Genomic DNA, 24,427 nt, shown 5'->3' with positions numbered 1-24,427 from the left:
GTCTCCAAAATGAGTTCCAGGAAAGGCTCAATACTACACAGAGAAACCCTGTCTTGAAAAACAAAAATTCACTTAATTTCAATAAGTTTATTTTTGCTTTTTGAGTGTGCTCTTACGTGCATATCTGTATTTAGTTGATCTTGAAAGACAGAAAAGGCATCCATTGGCACTATTGATAGAGATGAATATGAATTGTAAAATGAGTGGATTTGATAGTGAACTCATCTTTCCCGAAAAAGCTATATATGATTTTATATGCTGAGACATCTTACCATATTTCACAATATTCTTTCTATCTATTTAAGAAAACATCTTTCTTTCTGCTAAGTTTTACTCCCCAAACCTCCAGGTGCAACAGGATTCACTTTCCACTTCCACAAAAATTAAATTAGATTCATCATCTGAAAACATTCATTCCCTCTGCTACAAACTTTCTCTGTTTTCTCTTACATTAAAAGGCACACAGTAATTCAGTGATTAAAATAATTATTTAGAGTTTATTTCAATATTACTTTAAATTAGAGAAATATAACAACACATCCCTATGTACTATCATCCAAGAACCAAGTCTTATACAATAAGTGTCCGAGTTGAAGATTATAGACCAACATGTACAATAAAGTACTATACATGATTTTGCTGAGCATTATCATCAGAAGAAACAAAGAGGATCACTAGCTGACGCATACATCTTGGGATGAATCACAACAGGTGTCTCTGTACCATCACTACAGTTGTTAGTAACAATTTATGAAATGAGTGTTCAGTAAGATGTTTTCTCCCTTAACTTTGGAAGAGAATTTCTCTCTGGTCGGAACAAAATTATGCAGCACTTGGGAATAAAGATGCATCCCAGCAGACCTGCACTTGAGGACAAAATGGAGAAGACCTCCACTACCACCATGACCTTGCCCTTGGTGCCACGGTAGACAGGGAGAAAAGTGACCCAGACACTGCAGAACAATAACATGCTGAAGGTCAGAAATTTGGCTTCATTGAATTTGTCAGGGAGATTCCTGGCCAAGAAAGCCACAATGAAGCTCCCTAAGGCAAGGAAGCCATGGTATCCCAAGACACAATAGAATGCAGTAACTGAGCCTTTGTTGCACACAATGATAATTTGGCCATGCTCAGAGTGTGCATCAGTGTCAATAAAGGGGGGAGAAACTAGCAGCCAGATTGCACAGAGAATGACTTGGATGAGGGTACATATGACAATGATGTAGTTGGGTGTCCTTGAAACCATGAAGAACCTCATCCTTCCAGGGGCTGTGACTATGAAAGCCAAAAGCACAGTCACTGTTTTGGCCAACACAGTGGAAACACCCACAGTGAATACAAGTCCAAATGTGATTTGTTGCAAGATGCAGGTAGCTGAGTTGGGCTGGCCAATGAAGAGCAAGGAGCACAAGAAACAAAACGTGAGTGAGATGAGCAATATGTAACTAAGATTCCGGTTGTTGGCCTTCACAATGGGAGTGTCATGGTGCTTGACAAATATCCCAAGAACCAGAACTGTGAATGCAGAGAAGCCCAGTGCCATTGAGGCAAGAGTCATCCTCAAGGGATCTTTGTAGTTCAGAAAGATCACAGCTTTGTGAATGCACTGGTTGTGCTCTCTGTTGGCATACTGCTCCTCTGGACACCTCACACACTTTTCCATATCTGGTGGAGAAAGAATAGTATGATTATTGCAGATTTAGCCATTTATTCCCCAGAAATTTCACTTTAGTGTGTAGAGGAAACATTGCACTATCTGCATTTGTTTCAGAGGACGGAGTTGAGGGACATTGCAGGATAAAATGTTTCCATTGATGATGCCATTTGTTATGTTATCAGAAAGCACAGATATTTTCAGTACATGACTTAAACTGGTGAATTGACAAAGTATAAACTCAATAACCATTATTTTGCTGTGAAGAGAACCATGACCACAGTAGGTCTTACAAAGGAAATCATTTGATAGAGTGGCTTATAGTTCAAAGGCTCAGTCCATTATCATCATGGAATTCCCTCACATTGTAGTTACATTATCAAAACTTTCTGTGATAAAAAGCCACCTAACATAGATTTTTCAGTGAGTCAAAGATGTATGTCATGGCAGAACATGTTAATTAAAATGACATTGATAATGATCATACTCCTACAAAAAACTAACTTGAGAAAGTGATATGGTTTATTTGTACAGTGGCCTTTTGAACCTTTGATCCTCCCAGTGTGTTGGGGAGAAGATGATCTGTATGAAGGATTTATCTCAGCAGCAAACACTCACTTGTCTCATTAGAAACTTCATTTTCTGGGCACAGGATGCAATCAAAACAGCAGGCTGAACTTCCTTCCCGCATGAATTTCTTCAGTCCAGGACCACAATCAGCACTGCACACAGAGGGTGGCATCTGAGGCAAATTAGACATATGCTGATAACAGGAGTTTTATCTTCTTCTTCGATAACAAAATTATGTTAGCATGTTTAAATATTAATAGGCTTATTTTATATATACAAAATGAATGACCACATTAAACTTATTATATTTTATAAAGACAAACATGTAAATATATGAAAACAATCTGATGTAAGTTGAGTAGCTTCCAAATCTTAGAAATTTAGGAAAAGTAATGGGTTGTTTGCTGTAGGCAAACAACATAGAGCTTGCAAACTGATTTTTCTAGTTAATTTTCATCACCTTGACAGAAAGTACATTTAAAAATTTAGAGGGAAGCATAACTAAAATATTTCTCTTCATTGAATTAGCCAGCTGTCATATTATTTATGCATTTTATTAAGAAGTAATTGATGTATGAGTCCCCAGTCTACTGTGAGCAGTGCTGTCCCTAGGCAGGGCTGTAGGAGAAATCAAGCAGAGCAAAGCAGTAGACAATCTTCCTTCAGGTTGTCTGCTTTAGTTGAAGGATCCAGATTCCTTCCTTGTCTTCCCCTTTCTGTAACCCATGAGCCTAATCAACTCTTCCTCCTCAGTTTGCATATGGTCAATGTTTAATCATAGCAGCAGTACAGCAAACCAGGATAAATGGATATCAGAAATATGGGAAATATCTCTTCAAAGCTCTGGTAGCAAATATGATTTCCAATAAATAGCACTGAAAAGCATGACAAACAGAGTGTAAAGAGAAAAATAACTAAATAGACAGAGCCTGGTGTCTTTATTGTAATGAGGTACTGAACTGATCTGTATTGAACTGGAAGGTAGAATGGTTCCTGAGATGAAAGTGCCTTAAAATGGCTGCAAATATTTGGGGAACTGGAATAAAATTGAGATTGTTTAAAGTTAATTATAGGATTTCTTAAAGTTTAAAATATAGAAACTTTACATTGTCTAAAACCTGGTGATGGGGTCTATATACTGGTTAACACAGCTGCTGATGGTCAGGGTTCCTATTGACTTCATCCATGGAAAAAGTTAAGGCCAATGGAAACTTGTTGTTTTCAGTTGGTATTCTGTAAGAAGGTATAATATTTATTATGGACAAAGATCTAAAGGTAATCCTTTGTAGTAAATAGAAGGAGCTTCCTGAAATGGATGGTATTCTCAAGCAGCCCCAAATACTGAAACAACTGTCCAGTGCTGTGAAGGTGAATTGCCTAGTAAGCTAGATGTGGAGAAATGTGGTAATATTTTATTTGTATGTTAATAAATAAAGTTTGCCTGCAGATCAGAGGAAATATTAAGCAAGCCATTTAAGCAATCAGGAAAGTCAGGCAGTGGTAGCACATGCCTTTATTTGATCACTTGGCAGGCAGGGTCTCTCTGTGTTCAAGGCCATACTAGGAAACAGAGCCAACATGGTGACACATGCCTTTAATCCCAGTAGCAACCATAGAGATCTGGAGGCCTGAACAGACAGGCAGTGACCAGGAAGTGTGGTAACAAGGCTAAGAGCCAATGAGAGGACAGAACAGCAAGGCAATAAAGGCGGAGATAGACAGGAAGTAGCACACAGTTTGGAAGCTGTGGTATGGTGAGGTAAGGTTAGCATGTAGTCCTCCCTATTTGCCTGATGTCTCAGACTTTCACCACTATATTTGGCTCCATGTTTTATATTTAGTAAAATTGCTTAGGAATTCAGCTACATATGGTGTAACAGGAATCTTAAAAGGTCTTATTAATGAAATCAAACCTGAAGCCAGTTATTGGGGTGAATGCTGGACAATCAGAGAAGCAGAACAAGCCACAGTTTTCTCACCTTGCTAGTTCCTCAGGTGATCCTGTTTCCTCAGGCTGGAAGCTTCTCAGTCCTCCTCCACATGAATCTCAGCTGAACTGTGTTGCTCCAAAGCCTGAATGCTTTTCCAGCCAAATGCTTAACTAACAAAATGCTTAACTAACTACATGCTTTACTTACTTAGTTCCTGGTCCTCACACCTTATGTACCTTTCTCTTTCTGCCCCTACTCCCTGGGATTAAAGGTTGCATTCCTTGGATTAAAGGCATGGGTCAACATGCTTAGCTACATTCTCCATTAACAACAGAGAAACTTCAGGCTTTAACAGAGCTGATACAAGAACAGTTATATGCAAGGCATATTGAAGAATCAACCAGATCTTGAAATTCTCCTGTATTTGTTATTTAAAAAGAAATTTGGTAAATGGAGAATGGTAACAAACTAAGAGCAATTAACAAAGTAATTAAACCAATGGGCTCTCTACAATCTGGAATTCCTTTACCTACTCTGTAACCTTAAAGGGGACACTTGTAGTTATCAATTTAGAAGACTCTTGCTTTTTGATACCCCTACAGGAAAAAGACAGAGAAAGATTTTCCTTCATGGTGCCTACTTATAGTAATTCTCAACTAGTTATAAGATATCAATAGTGGGTTCTCCCACAGAGAATGTGGAATAGCCAAACCCTATGGCAATATTTTGTACAACAGCCAGTGGAACTAATATGTAAATATTTTCCTAAGTCTATAATTTATCACAACATAGACAAAATTTTACTAGCCATTTCAAATGCTGATAATTTAGAAAGAATATTTGAAGAAATAAAGAAAATTTTGCCTAGATGAGGATTACAAATTGCTCCTGAAAGATATAAAGATGAGATTCTATTAATTATTTAGGATATAAAATAGGTCTAAAAAAATTTAGACCCACAAAGGTGCAAATTAGGAGAGATCAATTGTGGACTCTACATGGCTTTCAAAAAATAATTCCCATCTATGAACTGTAGTTGAGGAAAAAATGATGAACTGGGTAATTTTTTCAAAACATTAGAAGGTGACAAAAACATAAGTACTCCAAGAGAATTATCAGCTGAAGCTGAGAAAGAGTTGGCCTTGGTGGAAAAGAAAGTACAGGAAGAAAATGTGGATCTTGTGCATCCAAAGCTTCATTGCATTTTGATTATGTTACACTCTAGGCATTCTCCTACAGGAGTTTTAATGCTGAGGAAAGACATATTGGAATAGATATTTCTACCAAATAAACAGAGTAAAAAAAATTTCAAACATAGGTAGAAAAGATCTCTGACTTGATTTTAAAAGGAAAATTGAGACTTCATCAATTAGCAGGAATAGTCCTGGCAAAAATATTCTTACCTTTAACTTAAGAACATTGATAAATCATGGTTAGAAAGTGAACCTTGGTAAAGATCTTGCAATATTTTGGGGGAGAGATTAAGATTAAATATCCCAAAAGTGATAAAATTAAACGTATGATGATAGCTGATTCGATTTTGCCTCACATAGTATGGGAAACACCCATCTATGGAGCTAGTACAATTTACTCAGATGCAAACAAACAAGAAAATGGAGGTTACAAATCAAAAAAATTAAGTAAAGTGGTTCAAAGTCCTTATAGTTCCTTAAAAGAATCAAAATTGTGTGCTATTCTGTTGATATTAATGGATTTTTTAAAAAACTCTCAACATAGTTACTGACTCTGAGTATGATGAAATCATGTTATTACATATTGAGAATCCAGAATTTATCCCTGATGAGTCAGAAATAACTTCACTATTTACTCAGTTACAAGATATAATCAGAAAAAAGAACCATCCTTTACATATAATTCACATCCAATTCCATATGGGTCTGTCAGACCCTCTAGCACAAGGTAATGAAACATTAATAAATTATTGATAGGATATGTGCTGAAGGTCTCAGAATTTCATTAAAAAATCATGTCAATATTAAAGGTTTTAAAAAAGAGATTTTTCCATAACGTGGCTACAAGCCAAAGAAAAATTAAGTAAATGTTCTTCTTGTTCTTTTTACAATCAGACTCTGCTACCAGCAGGATGTAACCCAAAGGGTACTCAGAGGAATGAAATCTTGCAGATGGATGTGTTTCACTTTGCAGAATTTGGAAAACTGAAATAGGTACATCACACTATTGATACTTATTCAGAATTTCAATGGGCAACTGCTCTGAGTTCTGAAAAGTCTGATTCGGGAATCAAGTATTTCCTAGTAGTTACGACCATCACAGGTATACCTACACAAATAAACCTAACAATGCTCCAGCATATGTCTCTGGTAAAATAAAACAGTTTTTTGCTTATTACAATATAAAGCATATTACAGGTATACCACATGATCCTACATAGCCAAGCAGTCATAGAAGGTCACAACAAATTCTAAAGTATATGCTAAATAAAGAGAAAGAGGTAACAAAAAACACAGAAATAGATTACATAATGCTCTATTAACACTGAATTTTCTTAATGCTAATGAGAAAGGAACAACAGCTGCAGAAAGACACAGGATAATAGAAAAAAAAAAACTACAGAATTAAATCAGCCTATTTACTTTAAGGATGTGCTGACCTCAGATTGGAAACCAGGATATGTGTGATGTTGGAGACAAGGTTTTGCTTTTGGTTCTGCAGGAAAAAATACACTCTAGATACCATCAAAATTGATAAAGATTCAGTTTGAACAAGAGAGAACTCTTAATTGCAAGAGGTGATAGTTCAATAATTAGAAGAGGTGATAGTTCATCAACCAGCATGACCATCCAATTTAAACTAACTTACACCACTAAGAAATGTTTTTCTTTTAAACAGCTATAATTGACAAAGAAAACCTCCCAAAGTTAGGCATGCAAAAGGGTTTTTGTTTTTGTCTTTCAGGAGAATGAAGGCTAAAGAATCTGCAGAACACTGGACAAATGAGACATCTGAAGAAAAAGGACAAATCATCTCCAAAAATTTCCCAAGAAAAAGAGTAAATTGGCTTATTGGTATGTCACATATAAAATTTCATAAGTCTTCCCAAATCTTTGTTTCTACTCTTCTCTAATGACATTTAACACAGATGGTTTTTTGTAGTCCCAGTTCAATTAAAAATTAAAGCTGGCTTTGGAATTGGACAATGGCTCTCTCCTTCTCTAATTCCATGCATGTTGTCAAAAGGAAAATGCAAAATCTCTGTACCATTTCAGAAGAAAGAGCCATCTTGTGATATGGGAAAGAAGAAAACATAAACATTAAAGGAGTATTCTATTGCCACTGATCTCAATTCTTTGATTATATTTTGATTCTTTAATCTTTTCTTAAGATATGAATTTCATATCAAAATTTATAATATTTATATTTTTCAACTTTTGCTTTGATATTGATGGTCATATAGAGTACTAATTAATTCTAGTAAAAAGGCTTCATTTAGGTGCCTATAAATGTTTTTGTGTTTGAGTCTCTATCAGTTTTCAGCAGGGAATAATGTCCAAGTCAAATATTGTATTGAAGTCTCCAGAAAGTTGATGGGTCCCCACAACATCAGTTCCATGTGAACAATAATAATACCACTAAGCTGATGAACATCACCCAAAGATCAGCTTTGGACTACAAACTTCTCAGAATGATTTTGAGATGGCAAGCTGAGATGATCCAGCATCACCAACTACTCGAACAAGTACTTCAGATAAGCCCTGCACTTTGCTATTATGCAGAGACTGGACAGCAAATGATACAGCTACATCTCCCAGAACTTGACAATTAATCCAAATGTTTTCTTTTAGCACCCCCTGAAGATACCTTCTCTCACAACAAAAGAAAACAGCAGGAAGCAGTTTTAACAACACAATACCCACATTCCCAAGTGGTGATAGGGGGAGTGTGGTATTTTTGGACTTTCTGTGGTTTTGGGGATTAGGATAGTTGTCATTGATTAGGGGTGTTGGTTATAAGTTGTTGTTAATGGTCAATAAAAGGGCTGAACAAAGGAGATTAGATTTAAGGTTCTTGTTTTCACAAAAAGGGGATATATATAAGAGGTAGATATCTAAGGCTTACATCCCTGTGTCTGGCTCCGTGTTTTTTATTTAATAATACCAGTTATAAATTGGTCTAGAGTTGGAAGCTTAGAAAGGTTTTACAGTTCTTGAGAGTATGTCATAAAATGAACCAATAGTACCTTCCACATAGATTAGTATCTATTTTTATTTTTAGAGATTTACTCAGAAGGTAAAGTCAATAGAACAGGCTTTAACCAAACAGCAAACCTGATATATCTTTGTTTAGGGATTATCAAGCAATATGAAAAATCCATGTGATAAGTGATATGTGAGTCTATGGAATTTTCTTGTGAAATTAACTGAGTTGGCTAAGGCAACCAAATAATGTCTGGTTGAGCATACAATAGTCTGGGAAACATTTGGCTCTTGTCCCTACATATTTTATAATCAATGGATAATATACTTAACATAAACCATCAAATACATCTTGATCTTATTTTTTTTACTCTTCTGGTTTATCTGATGAAGGCATAAAATACTTTTTAAAGATTTATTTCCAAATAAATTTAAATACAAAAGATATATTTGGCTAAGATACAAGTAAGTATTCATCTGAGTGTGTGTACAGGATTAATGCTTACATAGGCCATAAATGAGGAAAGGATTACATGGTTTTGAATGATACTTTGCTGTAGTGGAGAATGGCCTCAAATGTGTAGAGAGATACCTGCTCCAGATTCAGAGGGTAGAGATTAAGGGCATATACTATCTCCCCACTACTGTTCATGTATTTTATGTTTATGCAAGTGTGTTATAGATTCACACTTGGAATATCAGGTCAACATAATTATTCTTCTAGAAAACACCTTTTCACTACATTTCCATTTACATTAACATAGAACTGACAGTCTACTGAAATTTGTATATGCTAGTATTACATCTTTTTTAAAATAGAGTGTACATTTTATACTATAAAGTATAAAGTGTCAGAAAAATGTTGATTGGGTTTTTTTTGTAATAAAAAATGGGTAACAAGTCAGTTGTAAGTGAATAATACGTTTTTATTACTGTTTATGGGAAGAGTTATAACTTGTGTTTCTTTCTAGTCATTTCATATCATTTGACCAATAAACAACCAATATATACCTTCACTCTGAATGATTCCCTCTGAGTTAAATATACTCTCATTCCCAATTAGAATTTGTACCACTGTGGTATCTTCATTTATAAAAAAAAAAAAAAGAAGAGAAATTACCCTGTCCATTTTTAAAATAAAAATGATTTTAGATTATTCTGTATAACCATGCAGAAAAATGTCATTGAAAATTTCATATCACTCAACAGGAAATCATAGTAGAATCTATGAAGCTCAAACACTAACTCCTGCACACTAAACATTCAGAAACATCAAGGACTTGAGCGATTAGAATGTCCCAGTGGACTAAAGGGCTGTGTATGAAAACAGCTATCAACAATCCACAGAATGAAATGTACATTTTTTACAGTTTAGCAAAATATGCAGCTATAATTAGTAAAATTACTGAAAGCAAGCATAAAAGGTAATTGGGATATAAGTGTCAGAGAATAAACAGCTTAGATACAAAGAGAAAAGACAAATGCTTCTTAAATCACGTCAAAGATGAGCTAGTGGGGACCTTCTCTATCCTTGTTCCCATCTATTGTCAACTATCACATGCCACAGCTGTCAATCAGTCAAGTGACAAGGGAAGTGACAGCCTCACTTTTCAAAGAATGCAAACATATCATTTATGGTTCCACAAACTACTCCTTTACTAAAGAGAGAGTGAAGAACTGGAATTTGAAATCAAAGGCCAGTGGAGAAACAGGAACACTTAAGATATTTACAAGGGTCAGGTTTCCTACTTCTACTTTTGAAGGATCTTTGGAAGGCATTGCATGATCACATGCAGAGCATCTAAAATAGTAACTGCATGTCTATGTGAAAACTCTCTGAGACTAGGATTGCCACAAATATTATTTGCCCTAGCAAATGCATTATGTCCTACACACTAATGGAAGGACCATCAGCTGTCTCTACTCTATGGCTATTACTTATACCCACTTAGGATAAAACTAATTGATACAGAATGTGGTTTCACATGATTAGTCATCACCTGCTCCTGTGCTATAGAAACTGTGAAGAGGAGGGCTATATGTTATGGAACTGAGTAGAGTCCTTTCTTAACTCAGATTCCAGCATTGTAAGTTAAAATTGTACCTGGGAGAAAAACAGAACACTATCTGGACAAATTAAAATTAGAAAAATAGCATTGAGTCTGTAAAATAATTTTGGGTGTTTGTTGGTGTGCAGATTGGGAAAATGGGGGAGAAGATTCAAAGTTATGTGCTGATCCTCTCCCTGCAGGACTCATGAAATATTCATGATGATATTTCACAGAACACCCAAAGGAACTTATATATAAGTTGTTGAAATTCTCTTTTTCCACTGGCCACTGCACTGTTGCAAGGGTGAAAACACAACTTGTCACCAATTCTCCATCCTTATCTTCTTTCTGCTTTCTTCTCCAGGAGCATCTGGGAAAATGAAACTGGACACAAGAAGTGGAATGCTCATGAGCAAGCAGAGGAAAGTCAAAGTGAACATATTTGTCCAGCTGTATGGCTGAGCAGTATCAATTGTGAAATGCCATGCAGACAAGCACATCAAAAGGGCAGCCATGTATCCCCATCAGCTTTTATTTCTATAGACAAAGAGAAGATACTTGTGCATTCATGATTCTTTTTGTCTTTGCTGGTGTTTCCTCACCCCTTGTGAAATCTCTGACACTTTCTACTCTGTGGCTCTGCATCTGGTATCTTCAGTGCATGTGATTAAATTTGCTTGATTAATAAAAAGGAAGTGAGTTCAGGAAGATTTATTTCCACTCATCTAGAACATTTCTACTCATTCCACAACAATGGCAGGTACAGAACATTTACCAAATCCTGTGCTTCCATTATCTTGAGATCCAGTAATCAAGGCACATCCAGATATGTCCTGAATTCTGCTTTTCCAAAACTTTCCAGCTCCTAATAAAACCACACTTCTTTTACATGCTAAATGTTGATTTTTAAAAATTCAACAAGATCCCAAGAGAATACCAGACCACTATTCCTCATTTCATAAACAACATAAGATACATCAGTTCTTCTCCCAACAAATCGTTATTAATGAAAAGACAAGCTGAATATTTGATTTCTAAAACATGATATTGCTCCATGATCCTGAGTTCACAAAGATCAATACACTGTGATGATGCATTTCTTCTGGTTTATCCACATTTCCTACATTTTTTGCTCATTTTACACTCCAATAGTGACTGCAAAGACTTTTTTAATATCTTAGAAGCAAATAGAAAGTGAGATGTGGCCTTCTTATAACATTTTCCTAGTAATCTATTTAGTTTGTATTCTAGAACATGTACTGCCATTATGAGAGTGTTCGGATGAGTATGGAATGATGAGCCTCTTTTAGTGAATTTGTAATACACAGAAAGGAGGAATATATTTGTCAACTCTTTGCTTTGGGTCATGACAGGCCAGTGTGAGAGTGTTCTGATGAGCCTCTTTCAGTGTTCATGGACTGCTGGGTAAGTAGGTATATATGGGCAAATTTTTTCTGTGGGTGTGGTATGTCTTGTATAGTATTTGAGATGAGGCACACAGGACTATTCTCTTCTATATTTTACTGTACATTTGAAAAAAAATTTAAAAAAATAAAAAAAGTGGGGATGCCACATATAGTTGGTGCTGATAAAAAGCAACAAATGAGGGTACAAAGATGATAGGTGAAAGATCTCTGGCTTGCATAGTTGATAGGAGCAGATGGTCAGTGAGCAGGCACCTCGGGTTGTTCTGCTGCAGATCTTAGGCTGAGTTGGGGAGACTGGATATGGGGGAAGTATGGGAGGAAAGATTTATGGGAAACCTTTCTGATATTTGGGGAGGAGTGGACTTTGTTTAAGCAATATATTCCTGCTGTATTTGGGTGCTCTAATCCAGCAATCACTGGTAAAAAGCAATGTAATGGTAATTTTAAAAATGTAAATGGTATAAAGACTGGGAAGATCTGTGGGAATCACAGAAAATGGGAACAGTGGGCCTGTGAAGACTGCCACATGACATCTGTTGCAAAACTTATGACAAGAATTTGGTGGTTGGGTCTGAGGGAAAGAAGGAGAAAATAAGGACGGCGGGTATTATAACTTGATATCTGGCAGGCATGGCTTGTTGGTTACCTGGGAATTTTTGTAGGGTTCCTTCTATACTTTGGTGTGTAGTTGATAAAACCTTTTCCCCATTCTGTAAGCTGAATGTTTTGTCTAACTGTATTGTCTGAATAACACCTGGGGTTATTTTGGGGGTCATTTACGTATTGTTTCATAGCATTAGCAAATAATTACTTTAATTCTTCTATTTGAATTTTTCCCCTAATCTCACTCAGCTTTCCTGTAGTTCTAGGTAAGACTTCAAATACTATTTTTAACAAGTATGTAGAGATTGGGCAACTTTGTCATCTTTCTGATTTTAGTGGGAATTCCTTTAGTTTCGTTCCATTTAAGTTGATGTAGGCTACAGGCTTGCTGTAAACTACCATTGTTGTGTAGAGGTGTATCCCTTGAATCCCTAATTTTTCCAGGATTTTTGTCATGAAGGGTGTTGGATTTTGTCAAAGGTCTTATCTTCAGCTGATGCAATGAACCTCTGGGTTTTTTAGTTTTGTGAAATACACTTAATGATTTTCATATATTGGAACATCCTGGAAGCTCGGAGAAGGAGCCTACTAAATATAATAGTAAATATTTTTATGTATTCTTACACTTAGTATATTATTTTTGTATCAAAGTACATAAGGTAAATTAGTATGTAATTCCTTTTAGTTGTTAATGTCTTAATATGATTTGACTTTCACTGTGATGTTGGGCTCATAAGATTAATTGTTCAATGTTCCTTCCTCTCTGGCTTTTGGGATGATTTAGGAGTATTAGCATTTCTAATTTTGAAAGTCTGGAAGAATTTTCTACTAAAATTATTTGGCTCAGCCTTTTTTGATTATGAGAATATTAATGGCTGCTTCTATTTCACTAGTTCTTTAAGTCCTGTGCAAATTATTTATATGAATGCATGAAGAAATTATCCATTTATTTGAATTTGCTCTTTGATGGTGTACAGATTTTTAAAGTATGTCCATATGATTATCTGGATTTTCTCATTGTCTGTTGTTAAGCCCCCTCCACTTACATTTCTGATTTTGTTAATTTGAATATAAACTCTCCTCATTTTACATAATTTTGAATATGTATTGACCATATTGATTTTTCACTTTCTGTCGATTCTTTTTGTATTATTCTCATTGATTATATTTTACTGGTTTCATCTCTAAGTTTGATTATGACTTTCTTTCTACTACACTTTGGTGTGATTATTTGTTTATGTACTAGAGCTTTCTAGTGTATTGTTAAATAACTAATGGGAAAATACATCTTTTCTTAGGTAGGCACTTAATGTCATAAACTTGTCCCTTACAAAGTCTATCATTATGTCCAATATGTTTGGATATGCTGTGTGTTCAGTTTCATTGAATTCTAGAATTCTTAAATTTCTTCATTTCTATTTTGATCCATTTTTCATTCATTAGAGAATTTTTCAGTTTCCATGCTATTGCAAGCTTCTAGCTGATGCTGTTGTTTTTTTTTTTTTATATCTAGCTTTAATCCACAATGATCTGACAGAATGCAGTGAGGTTTGTTTTTTTTTTTAATTTTCTTGTATGTACTGTGACTTGCTATATGTCTAAGTATATGGTCAATTTTGAAGAAAGATCTCTAAGTTGCAAAATAGACTTTATATTTTTTGTTTGTGTGAAATGTACTGTAAATATCTGTTATTTCTATTTGGTTCACAAAATCTGTTAGCTCCATTATTTTATGAGCCTGACCTGGCCATTGGTGCAAGTAGGTTATAGAAACCTCCCACTAAAAGTATGTGAGGATCAATATGTGAAACTATAGTAGCAATTACTTTGCAAACATAAATACCCTTGTTTTGAGGGTATATATGTTAAAAATTGAAATGTCATCTTCATAGGTATTTACTCTGATGAGTCTATAGCATCGTCCTCTATTTCTTCAGATTAGTTCTTATTTGAATACTATTTTTTATATTTTGAAGTGAAAAAACAAACATGTTTTTCGCTTCATTTTCTAGGAATATATTTTTCCAACCTCCTAAGCTGAGCTAATATCTGTCTTTGACATTGAGGAGTTTTTGTTGGATACTATAAACAAATGGGTCATATATTCATGACCATTCTATTATACTGAGGCTTTTTATAAGGGATTTGAGACCATTACTATTAATAGATATGAATGAGCATGTGCAAGGTGTGCCATCATAAGTATTGGGCTCCAAAAAGCCTGCTCATGCACCAGAGATGTATGTTTTTCTGTTACTTTGATTTTGTAACTTTTTTTTGGTGGCTGTATGTTGCTTGGTAGAAAAATTTCTGCTGTCCTGAGAGGCCTGTTCACTGAGGTTCCCATGTAAAATATATTTTTATGTACTGGGAGCTGAGACTGATAAATGAAGAAGTACCATGTAGGGTTATGGGATGGGTTGGTTCCTTTGAAGCAAGGAAATTAGGTTTGTCCTCCAGTATGTCTTAGACCCCTGGAATACAATAGAGAGTCAGGAAAGGACAGGGCAGAAAGTCTGTTATAAAAGTGAGGATGGTCATATGTGTGATCAGAATCTGTATATAGCCAATCTGCTTCTCTGGCCATGGTTTTCTGAGTGTTCCCTAGGTATAGTTGCTCACTTTGCATGACTCTGAAAAAAGCATAGAGTATGGAGAAGGAAGTTTGGTGAGGAGGATCTGTGTGATTCACTGGAGCATTTGATGTGACTGGCTGAAGCAGGTGACCTGCAGCAGAACTGGGTATATGACATGGCATTGTTTTTTTGGTTTCTTTTTTTTTCTGGAGCTGAGGGCCGAACCCAGGGCCTTGCACTTGCTAGGCAAGCACTCTACCACTGAGCTAAATCCCCAAACCCCTGGCACTGGTTTTTTAAGAAACTGAAGGAGAAGTGAACATTTGCAGTTAGGTGTTATGCTTCCCTTCCTAGAGTGAACCAAAAGTATGCAGGGAATGTCTCCTCAAACTTGGGGCTGTTTTAAAGCAGTGAATGATAGGAGGAAAGTTAGGAAGGGAAGAGTTCTATGTTGCATTTTGGCAACAGGGTCATTGGTAGAGAATTGAGTGCCCAACATGTACCCTGCTACTGATCTGGGGCAGGGATTGTGTGATTGGATTTGTTGGAATGGAGGGAAAGGTAGTGATCTGCAGTTAGTCTATTACCATGCATGATTTAAAGGAAAATTGGTGCAAAGTAAACTTGATGTGTGTTTATAACAGAGGTTGTAACATAATCTCATGATGCAACTTGTGTAACAGTGTAAGAAGCATCTGAGTACTTTCACTTTTAATATTTACTAACTTTTTGTAATTGACTGTTCAGAAAAGTTGCCCAGTTGTCACATGTGCTTTGACAATTGTGGGTTCCTCGAAGATGAACAAATGACTGTTCACCACAGATAAGGCACCCGTGACAGAGCAAGTCAATGATTCAACCCAAACATACACTTGTCAATCAATTCTCTACCCTGTAACATGTCCGCCAACAAGTCTATGTAGGCCACTTGCATGTGGAACTCTCCAAGTCTCTCCCTTAGTGACAGCCTAGTCTATCCCATTTTCCATACCTGTTTCTACATTATCCCAGACCCAAATGGGGCAGGGTTTCCCATCTCTACCAGAGTCGACAATGGCCACCAGAATTCTAGGTAGGCCACCTATCCTTGAACAACTTCCACTGTTTTTGTCCCCCAAATGCTATCACCCATCCATAACTCTCCAGACCATAATGCCCCAAGTGATTCTGAGAGTGATTCTCTGCTCAACTGAAGAACATGCAGAACTATAAGATATCCACATTGGAGGCCCACTTCGATACTACATCACATTGTGGTGTCCCACTCTATCCACAATCACAAATCCCTGTGTATCAAAGTGTGTCAGCTCCAACCTGGGTAGAGCCCTCCCCCTCCCCCCCGATGGGCCGGAGCACAATCCCACCACTAGAAATTAAGTGGAGATGCCTTGAAGAGCCTCAGGCCACAATGGAGGGAAAAACAGAAACACGAACAAACACATCCAAATAAGAACTTATAAATAAGCATCTAGGCTTATATTCACCACAAACTTAGAAGCCTAGACACAAGTGTAAGTATACAATCAACAACAGCTGAGGTACTGTGTCACTAGCAATGCCAGCTATCTTACTACAGCAAGCCCTAACTATTCCAACATAGCTGAAGTAGAATAAAAAAGACCTTAAAACCAACTCCTTAGAGATGGTTAAGGACCAAAAGAAGGAAATTTAAAAAAATCCCTGAAAGAAATAGAGGAAAGGATGAATGAAACAGTGTAGGAAATTATTAACTCCTTCAAAGCCAAGCACCAGGCAGAGCTCCAGGAGTCTAATCAAAGAATGAGAAGAAGGATTCTATGAGTAAGAGGCATCATGATCATGATGGGGAAATCTACAGAGATAAGCAAACCAAGGTAAACTTTAGACCAACACCTGTAGATCCTCCATGGGAATCAACTAGGCCCTCTTCATAAGTAAGGCAGTTGTGTACCTTGTCTGTTTAAGGGGCCCCTTTGCAGTAGGATCAGGATCCATCCCTGAAGAATGAACCAGCTTTGTGGAGCCCACCACCTAAAAATTGGACACCTTGCACATCCTTGATGTGAAGGGATGGGCTTGGACGTGCCTCAGCTGAATGTACCAAGCTCTGCTTACTCCCTATAGGAGGCCTTAACTTGACAGAGGAGAGAATGGGAGATGGGCTAGAGGAGAATGCTCAGGGGCAGGAAGTGGGAAGAGTGGGCAATCTGTGGGCCAATGGCTTCTGATATGCAATGGAACAGCAGATGAAACAGTTATTCTTGAAGAATAACTAAGATCACCCCTCTCAATAGTAGACTGGAGTTTAATAGAGGGATGTGGAGAAGAACTGGATGCTGAGATGAAGCCACATATGCAGAGCCAAGAAAAATTTCAGCTAAATTGAAAAAAAACATCAATAATTTCCAGAATTTAAAATCCTGAATCATGACATGACACTAATGGAATTCAGGTGTTTCTGGTACATGGACTGATCTCACCAAATGTGAGGTCAAACTGTTGACCTTGTATACATCCTAGTTCACAAATGAGTCTGTTCGATATGCTAAGACTGTAGGCTGAAGATGATGCCCCAACACTGTGGAGAAACCTCAGGTGACTGTCCAGGCAGCTGGCTGTTTCTGTCAACTCACATTTTTTTTTTTTTTGGAAGCTGCTTGCATGCACTTCCTGTTTTTATTTTGTATTAGGTAGTATTATTTCCTTCTGGGTTCTCTTAGGGAGTTGAAGATCAGTTAGTTATAGTTATAATTATCTTTGTTAAGGATTTCAAAAAAACTCACGAAGAGCTATAATTTGAAAGACGTTATAAGAAATTTCCGTTAGTAATATAAGTTAGGATAGAAAGTGAATCAGGTACATTTTGGACTTACCAAAATAGGATAGATAATGGAATTATTTTCTCTGAATTTGTCAAATGAAAATGGACTAGACATTGTTTAGGTATTTATTGTTTGTATATATGTGTATATATAGTTAATGTACTTTTGTATATAGTTTTTCTTATATTAGTTATAATTTTTTCCTTTTTTTCTTATTAAAATAGAAAAGGGGAAAATAGTGATATTTTATTTGTATTGAAATGTGATTTTATTTCTATGCTAATAAAGTTGCTTTGAGGTCAGAGCAAGCCAGAGCATAAATTGGGCAGTAGTGGTGCATGCCTTAAATCCCAGCACTTGGGAGGCAGAGCTAGGTAGATCTCTGTGTGTTCAAGGACACAGCCAGCATGGCAGACACATGCCTTTAATTTCGATACCAACCATGGAAGACCTGGAGGCCTGTACAAAAAGGCAGTGACAAAGAGGTCATGTGGCTGGGTTTACAACCAATGAGAAAACAGAACAGAAAGTCTATAAAAAATACAGGACATACAGAAGTAGGTCTCTTGTGGAGAGGAAGGACAGCAGAAGCAGTGAAGGGTAAGGTTTTCCGCTCTTGCTCTGACCACGTGGATTTTAATTCTGCAACTGGCTCTGTGTTTCTTATTTAACAAGACAGTTACATCTACATTTGAGAAAATCAACAAGACCAAGATAAATCAAGATCAGACAGACAAATGAAATGCACCTACATCCCCTAAGGAAATAGAATCACTCTTTTACAGTCTACAAAACAAATAAATCCTAGAGCCAGATGGATTCAGGATAGACTTATACAAGATTTTACAGTAGGAGCTAACATCAGTTTTCTTCAAATTATCCCAAAAATATATTAACAGAAGAATGTTTGCCAATTTCACTTTATGAAGCCACAGTCATCTATTACACAAACCACAAATAATCTTCAATGGAAGAAAATTAAAAACAAATTCCTCTTATGAATGTAGATGTAAAATACTCAATCAAATAATTGCAAATTGAATTCCAAATACACATCAATAAGATCATCCACTAAGACCAAATAGACTTTATTCCAAATTAAGGGATGGTACAACATATGAAAATCAATCAATGTAATCCTCCATATAAACAAACTGAAAGAAAAACACCACATGGTAATCTCATTAAATGCTGAAATAGCCTTTGACAAGATCCAACAGCCCCTCATGATAAAAGTTTTGGGGAAAGAAGGACTACAGGGAACATACCTCAACATAATATAGGCAATGTAAAACCATTCTATTGCCAACATTCTAGTCAACAGAAAGAAACTCAAAGCAACCCAACAAAAATCAGAAAGAAGACAAGGATGTCTATTCTCTCTATATCTACTCAATATAATATTTGAAGATTAAGTAAGAGCAATAACATTGTTGAATTAGATCAAGAGGTTATAATTACACACATACACACACATTGCTACACACAGAGATACTCACATCCATACAAAGATACATTCATAATGCAGTAACATACTCATTTACACTCACTCCTATACATGCTAAGACACACAGAGAAACATACTGGTACATATAGACAGAGAGGCATATACACCCAAATAGACACACCAAAAGGGAAACAATCAAAACATGCACAGGCCCACACAAACATGCATGTTCTCAGAAAAAAAATACACATAGGGGGAGATATACAGATACAAACAACCACATTGAGAGACACTGACACAGACAAATTTATACCCACATCCAAAGACATACCAACACACATACACACACATAAACACCAACACAGACATATGTATGTGCAACCACTACACAGAAACATGCAAGATAGCCACATAGGCACATGCAGACACATACACTGACAAATACACACAGACAGATACACAGGTAGATACAAAACTACATATATGTAAAGCAACATAGATACAAAGGAACACACATACATGCATACACAGTGAGAAGCATCCATTCATATACATGAATATGAACATGAATTGCAGCACAGTTTCTAGCATAATTACTCTCAGAGTTCTAAGTCAGGTCCCCAAAGCCTAGAGCCATGGTAGAATCAGCTAAGGACACTTGTGAAAACCATCTCCTACACTGATTACAACATATTAGAGAATTAATAAATGAGGGCTCATCTTTTCAACATGGAGAGCATTAATAACTAAGGACTGATATATTTTTAGTATTAGGATAGCTGATATTATTTGGATGCTTTGTAAAATAATCACTAATTTTCATTGATAAATTGTTTCTTCCACATAATTGGCTTTGCAGTAGAGACTTACAGCACTCTTTTGATTAATTTCCTCAGAAAGAAAAATATTCAGAAGTTTCTATTTATTGAATATTTCTTAATACACTGTATTTGAGCATCTGAGAATTAATGCTGTTAATAACAGGGTTTTTGCTATTGTCCATTAGCTGATTATCTTCTTGTTGAAGAAGCATCTCATGCAGGGGAAGGGACACAGCATACACAGAACTGTATGCAGTGTTTTTGCCACAACTAAAGGCCATGTCAATAGTCTGGACTATAAGCCATTTCAACGAGGCATTGTATGAGCAGTTTTTCAGTGTCTTACAATTAGATGTCAAGACTTCACAGTTAAATTTCATCCACTGAGCCTTTCCAGGTATTCATCTGAGTGATTAAGATGGATCAATGTCTTGACTAAATTTTAAAACCAAAAATCTCAGCATAGTGGTGTGCAAAAGCCAGAGTCCCAAGAGATGAGTCAAGTGTAAATCCTCTCTAACTTATAGTGACATCCCACTGTGAAGTGGTAGCCCATATTCTCTGTATACCTAAAAATTCCAATATTCTAACATTCACAGCTTTAATACTGTTTGATTCACTATAAATGACAACTACATTTAGGAATATGTCATGATTTGTTTATAGCATATATCAGCTCTTGACATGTAAAAATACTTCTTGCCTGGGATCATGATCACAAAGATGAAATAGAATATTTTTTCCATATCTGTTCTCAAATGTGAAAGAAATGGCATAGTCTGATTATTTTCTATATGGACAGTCCAATGACGAGCCAGTTAAAATGAAACATCAATTAGATCATGGTCTCTCCAAGAGATGTGATTTTGGGAGGCATCTGATACAGATGGGGAAAGTGATTGTGATTGTCCAAGATAGGATTGAAAGGTCCATATGTAAGCTAAATGAACAAGGACACAGGAAGGAGCATGAGGTATCATGCACTCCTAAAAACTTATAAGCACACTTTTGCTGAGTATTCTAGAAAATCCCCTTACTTGTTACTTTTTCCATCATCTCTGTTTCACACAAGGAAATGTGGAAGCACCATCAAGTCTCAGAATTGTACCCTTGAACTACACAATTGGAGATGACTGTGAGGCCAGTCTCCTCCTCACTCTCCCCTTAGCATGTGAGAAAGTTACCAGTGAATACGGGATTTCTTGCAAAATCACCCCAAATAAAACTCACCTGCTGAGATTTGTAGAGGTCTAGGAATTTCCCAATGATGACAGATGCTGCCCAGTAAGGTTCTGTAAGCACCACTGCACACCTGAGGTTTTTGTTAGAGACATAATTGGGGGAGTTTCCTGATTTTTGTTCAAAAATATAAAAAAGATTGTATAATTGTGACATGGTATTATTCCATTACCCCCTGTTGGTAATGGAAATAGTAGAATCATATTTTATAAAAGATCAGGGTTCCTGTTAACTTCAACAATAAAAAATAGCCAAGTCCAGAACAAACTGATAGTCTACAGTTGGAGCTCTGTAAATGGGACACCATTTATTTTGAACAGAAATCTAGAGATGATCATTTATAGTCAGGATGAGGCTTATCCTATACTGCATGGTATTCCCAACCATCTACTATGACTGAAACAAATATACTGTGTTGTGAGAAATTGCAAGGACGGAGAAGTTGGAAGCTTGAAAAATCTTTAAAGGTTGATGAGAGTGCATCTAACATAAATAAGATGAGACTTTGCATTTTCCACAGAGTAGGCTGGCCGTCTCTAGTTTTGCATGCTTTCTCAGAAGCTAGATACAAGGGCACAGTCTTTGACACAATGGAAAACTTGATCATGAATTCATTTTGAAATTATTGAACAATGTCAAAAATACATATGATGCATGAGCAAACTTTCTGGTCATTTTTATTAAATAAACTCAATTGGATACAGCATTCAAAGCATGGCAGTTTAATGCTCAGTAGTCTTTCAGGGAAAATATTTGGCTTAAGTACTTATAATTCATTATAATTATTTGTTAATATAGTTAACATATTCCCTCATGTCTATCTCTATGTTGTTCTTTTTTCTTTCTTGTTTACCTATTGCAGGCACAAGATTTTTTAAAAGATTTATTTTGTAATGATTTTAAATATCAGAGTATATCTGCTAAATCTATGCATCTGTGTGTGTGTGGATATAACAACTACTCATTTAGATCATAAAGGGGCAATGGATTCCATGGTTTGGTTTTGAGAGACAATTGGCTTTAGACTGGCTTGGAATCAAATGTACAGTGATAACTCTGTTCCATTTCCCAAATACTGATATTGAGGCACGTATTCCAGTATCATTCACCTAGTTTATGTTTTTACATGTATGTTAAATGTAATCATAATTGATATAACTACCAACATAAATCTCTAGTAAAGAGCACATTTTGCCAACATGTTCACTACACATACACAACACTGGAAATATATTGAAAACTAGGGACATCTGGAAATTGCAGTGAGATTTATTTGTGTCAGCGTTACATTTTTGTATACTAAAAAAATAAGATATGCAGCTGGGAGGTGCACGCCATTAATCCCAGCACATGGGAGACAGAGCCAGGCAGATCTTTGTGAGTTCAAGGCCAGCATGGTCTACCAAGTGAGTTCCAGGAAAGGCACAAAGCTACACAGAAAAACCCTGTCTCAAAAAAACCAAAAAATAAAAAAAAAAAATTCAAAAAAGAATAAGATATGCAATGTATGGAAAATAATTATGAATTTTGAAAATAAATACAATCAGAAAGTTAGTAAGCACAGAATAATATCATTTTGTGCTTATGGGTATTCAAAGAAGAATAACATTCTTGACTTCTAACTCATTTTATATTATCTGACCAATAAGCTTCAAATACAGACATACTTTTTTATTCAGAATGATACACTCAAAGTTAGATACAATCTGTTTCCTACTAAAAAAACATGCCACTGTGGTATCTTTAGGTATAAATACAGACATACATATATGCATTTTTAAATAAAAATCATCTTAATATATTCTTTATTACCATATGGAAAAATGTCTTTGAATTGTCAGTAACACTCCTCAACAGGAATTTGATATTGAAACTTATAAATCTCAAACACTAACTCCTGCACACTAAATAATAAGAAATATCAATTACTGGAACTGTTAGAGTAAACTACTGGACTAAAGTGCTATGTTTGAAAAAACTATTTGCAATACACAAAATCAAAATGTGTATATTGTCCAAATTGGTAAAATATACAACCAGCTATAACTAGTAAAATTACAGAAAGAAGAAACATATGAGTTAAATGTGATACAAGTGTCAGAGAACAAACAGCTTAGACATAAGGAGAAGAGACACGTGCTACTGAAAAATGGCAAAGATGGGCTACTAGGTAGATGTTCTCAAGTGTGGCCAAGTATCACATGCCACGGCTGCCACTCAGGCAAGGGACAAGGAAAGTAAGTAATCACCACTATTACTGACCCTACATTTCAAAGAATGCAAGCATGTCATTATCAGTCTACACACTCCTTCTTTACCCTAAAAAGAGAGTGAAGAACAAGACTTTGAAATTAATGGCCTGTAGTTGTACAGGTATAGGGGTGAAGAATGGGGAAAGAGGAACACATATGAAGTTCAGAGTGGGCAGGTCTCCTACTTTATTTGTGATGAAGCTGTAGAAGGCACAATGTGACCACATGCAGAGCATCTGAGAGAGTAACTGAATAGCTATGGAAAAATTCTCTGGAGCAAGGGGTACTACAAATATTAGTTGCCCTAGCACATGCATTAGGAGAGACATAGTGATCAAAGGGTCATGACAGACTCTACTTGACAGTCATTTACTTACACTCATTTAGAATTATAGTCATTGAATAGATTGGCCTTTTGTTCAGTAAGACACCACCAGCTACTGTGCTGTGGAAACTGTCAAGAAGAGGACTATATGTGATGGAACAAATTAGAGAGCCCTTTCTTCACTCAACTCTCAGGCTGTTAAGTAGGAGAATAACTGGGAGAATATCAACACTCTCTGGACAAATTAAGAGTAGAAAAAGAGCATTGAGTCTCTAAAAAAAAATCTCAGGTTCTCATCTTCCTCCCCACCATGAAATATTCATGATGACATTTCCATAGAAAATAGAGAGAAACTTACTGTCTATTCAGAATGTGGTTGAAATAATCCTTCTCCACAGGCCCCGGCACACTTAAAAGGAAGAAGATACAACCTATCAACAAATCTCCTTGCTTGTCATTATTCTGCTTGATTCTCCAAAAGCACTTGGGATGGATGATACTGGACACAAGAAGTGCACTGTTCAGGAGCAAGAAGAGAAAAATCAAAGTGAACAT

General features: G+C 36.1%; 1 pseudogene; it reads right to left on the bottom strand.

The window, feature by feature from the left end:
* Positions 1–763: 763 nt before the first annotated feature.
* LOC118576623 lies at positions 764–24,427 on the bottom strand (annotated as a pseudogene).

Source organism: Onychomys torridus, unplaced genomic scaffold (assembly GCF_903995425.1).
Source record: "Onychomys torridus unplaced genomic scaffold, mOncTor1.1, whole genome shotgun sequence".
NCBI lineage: Eukaryota > Metazoa > Chordata > Mammalia > Rodentia > Cricetidae > Onychomys > Onychomys torridus.
Note: the sequence above shows the minus strand (reverse complement) of the source record. Positions and strands in the feature narration are given on the sequence as shown.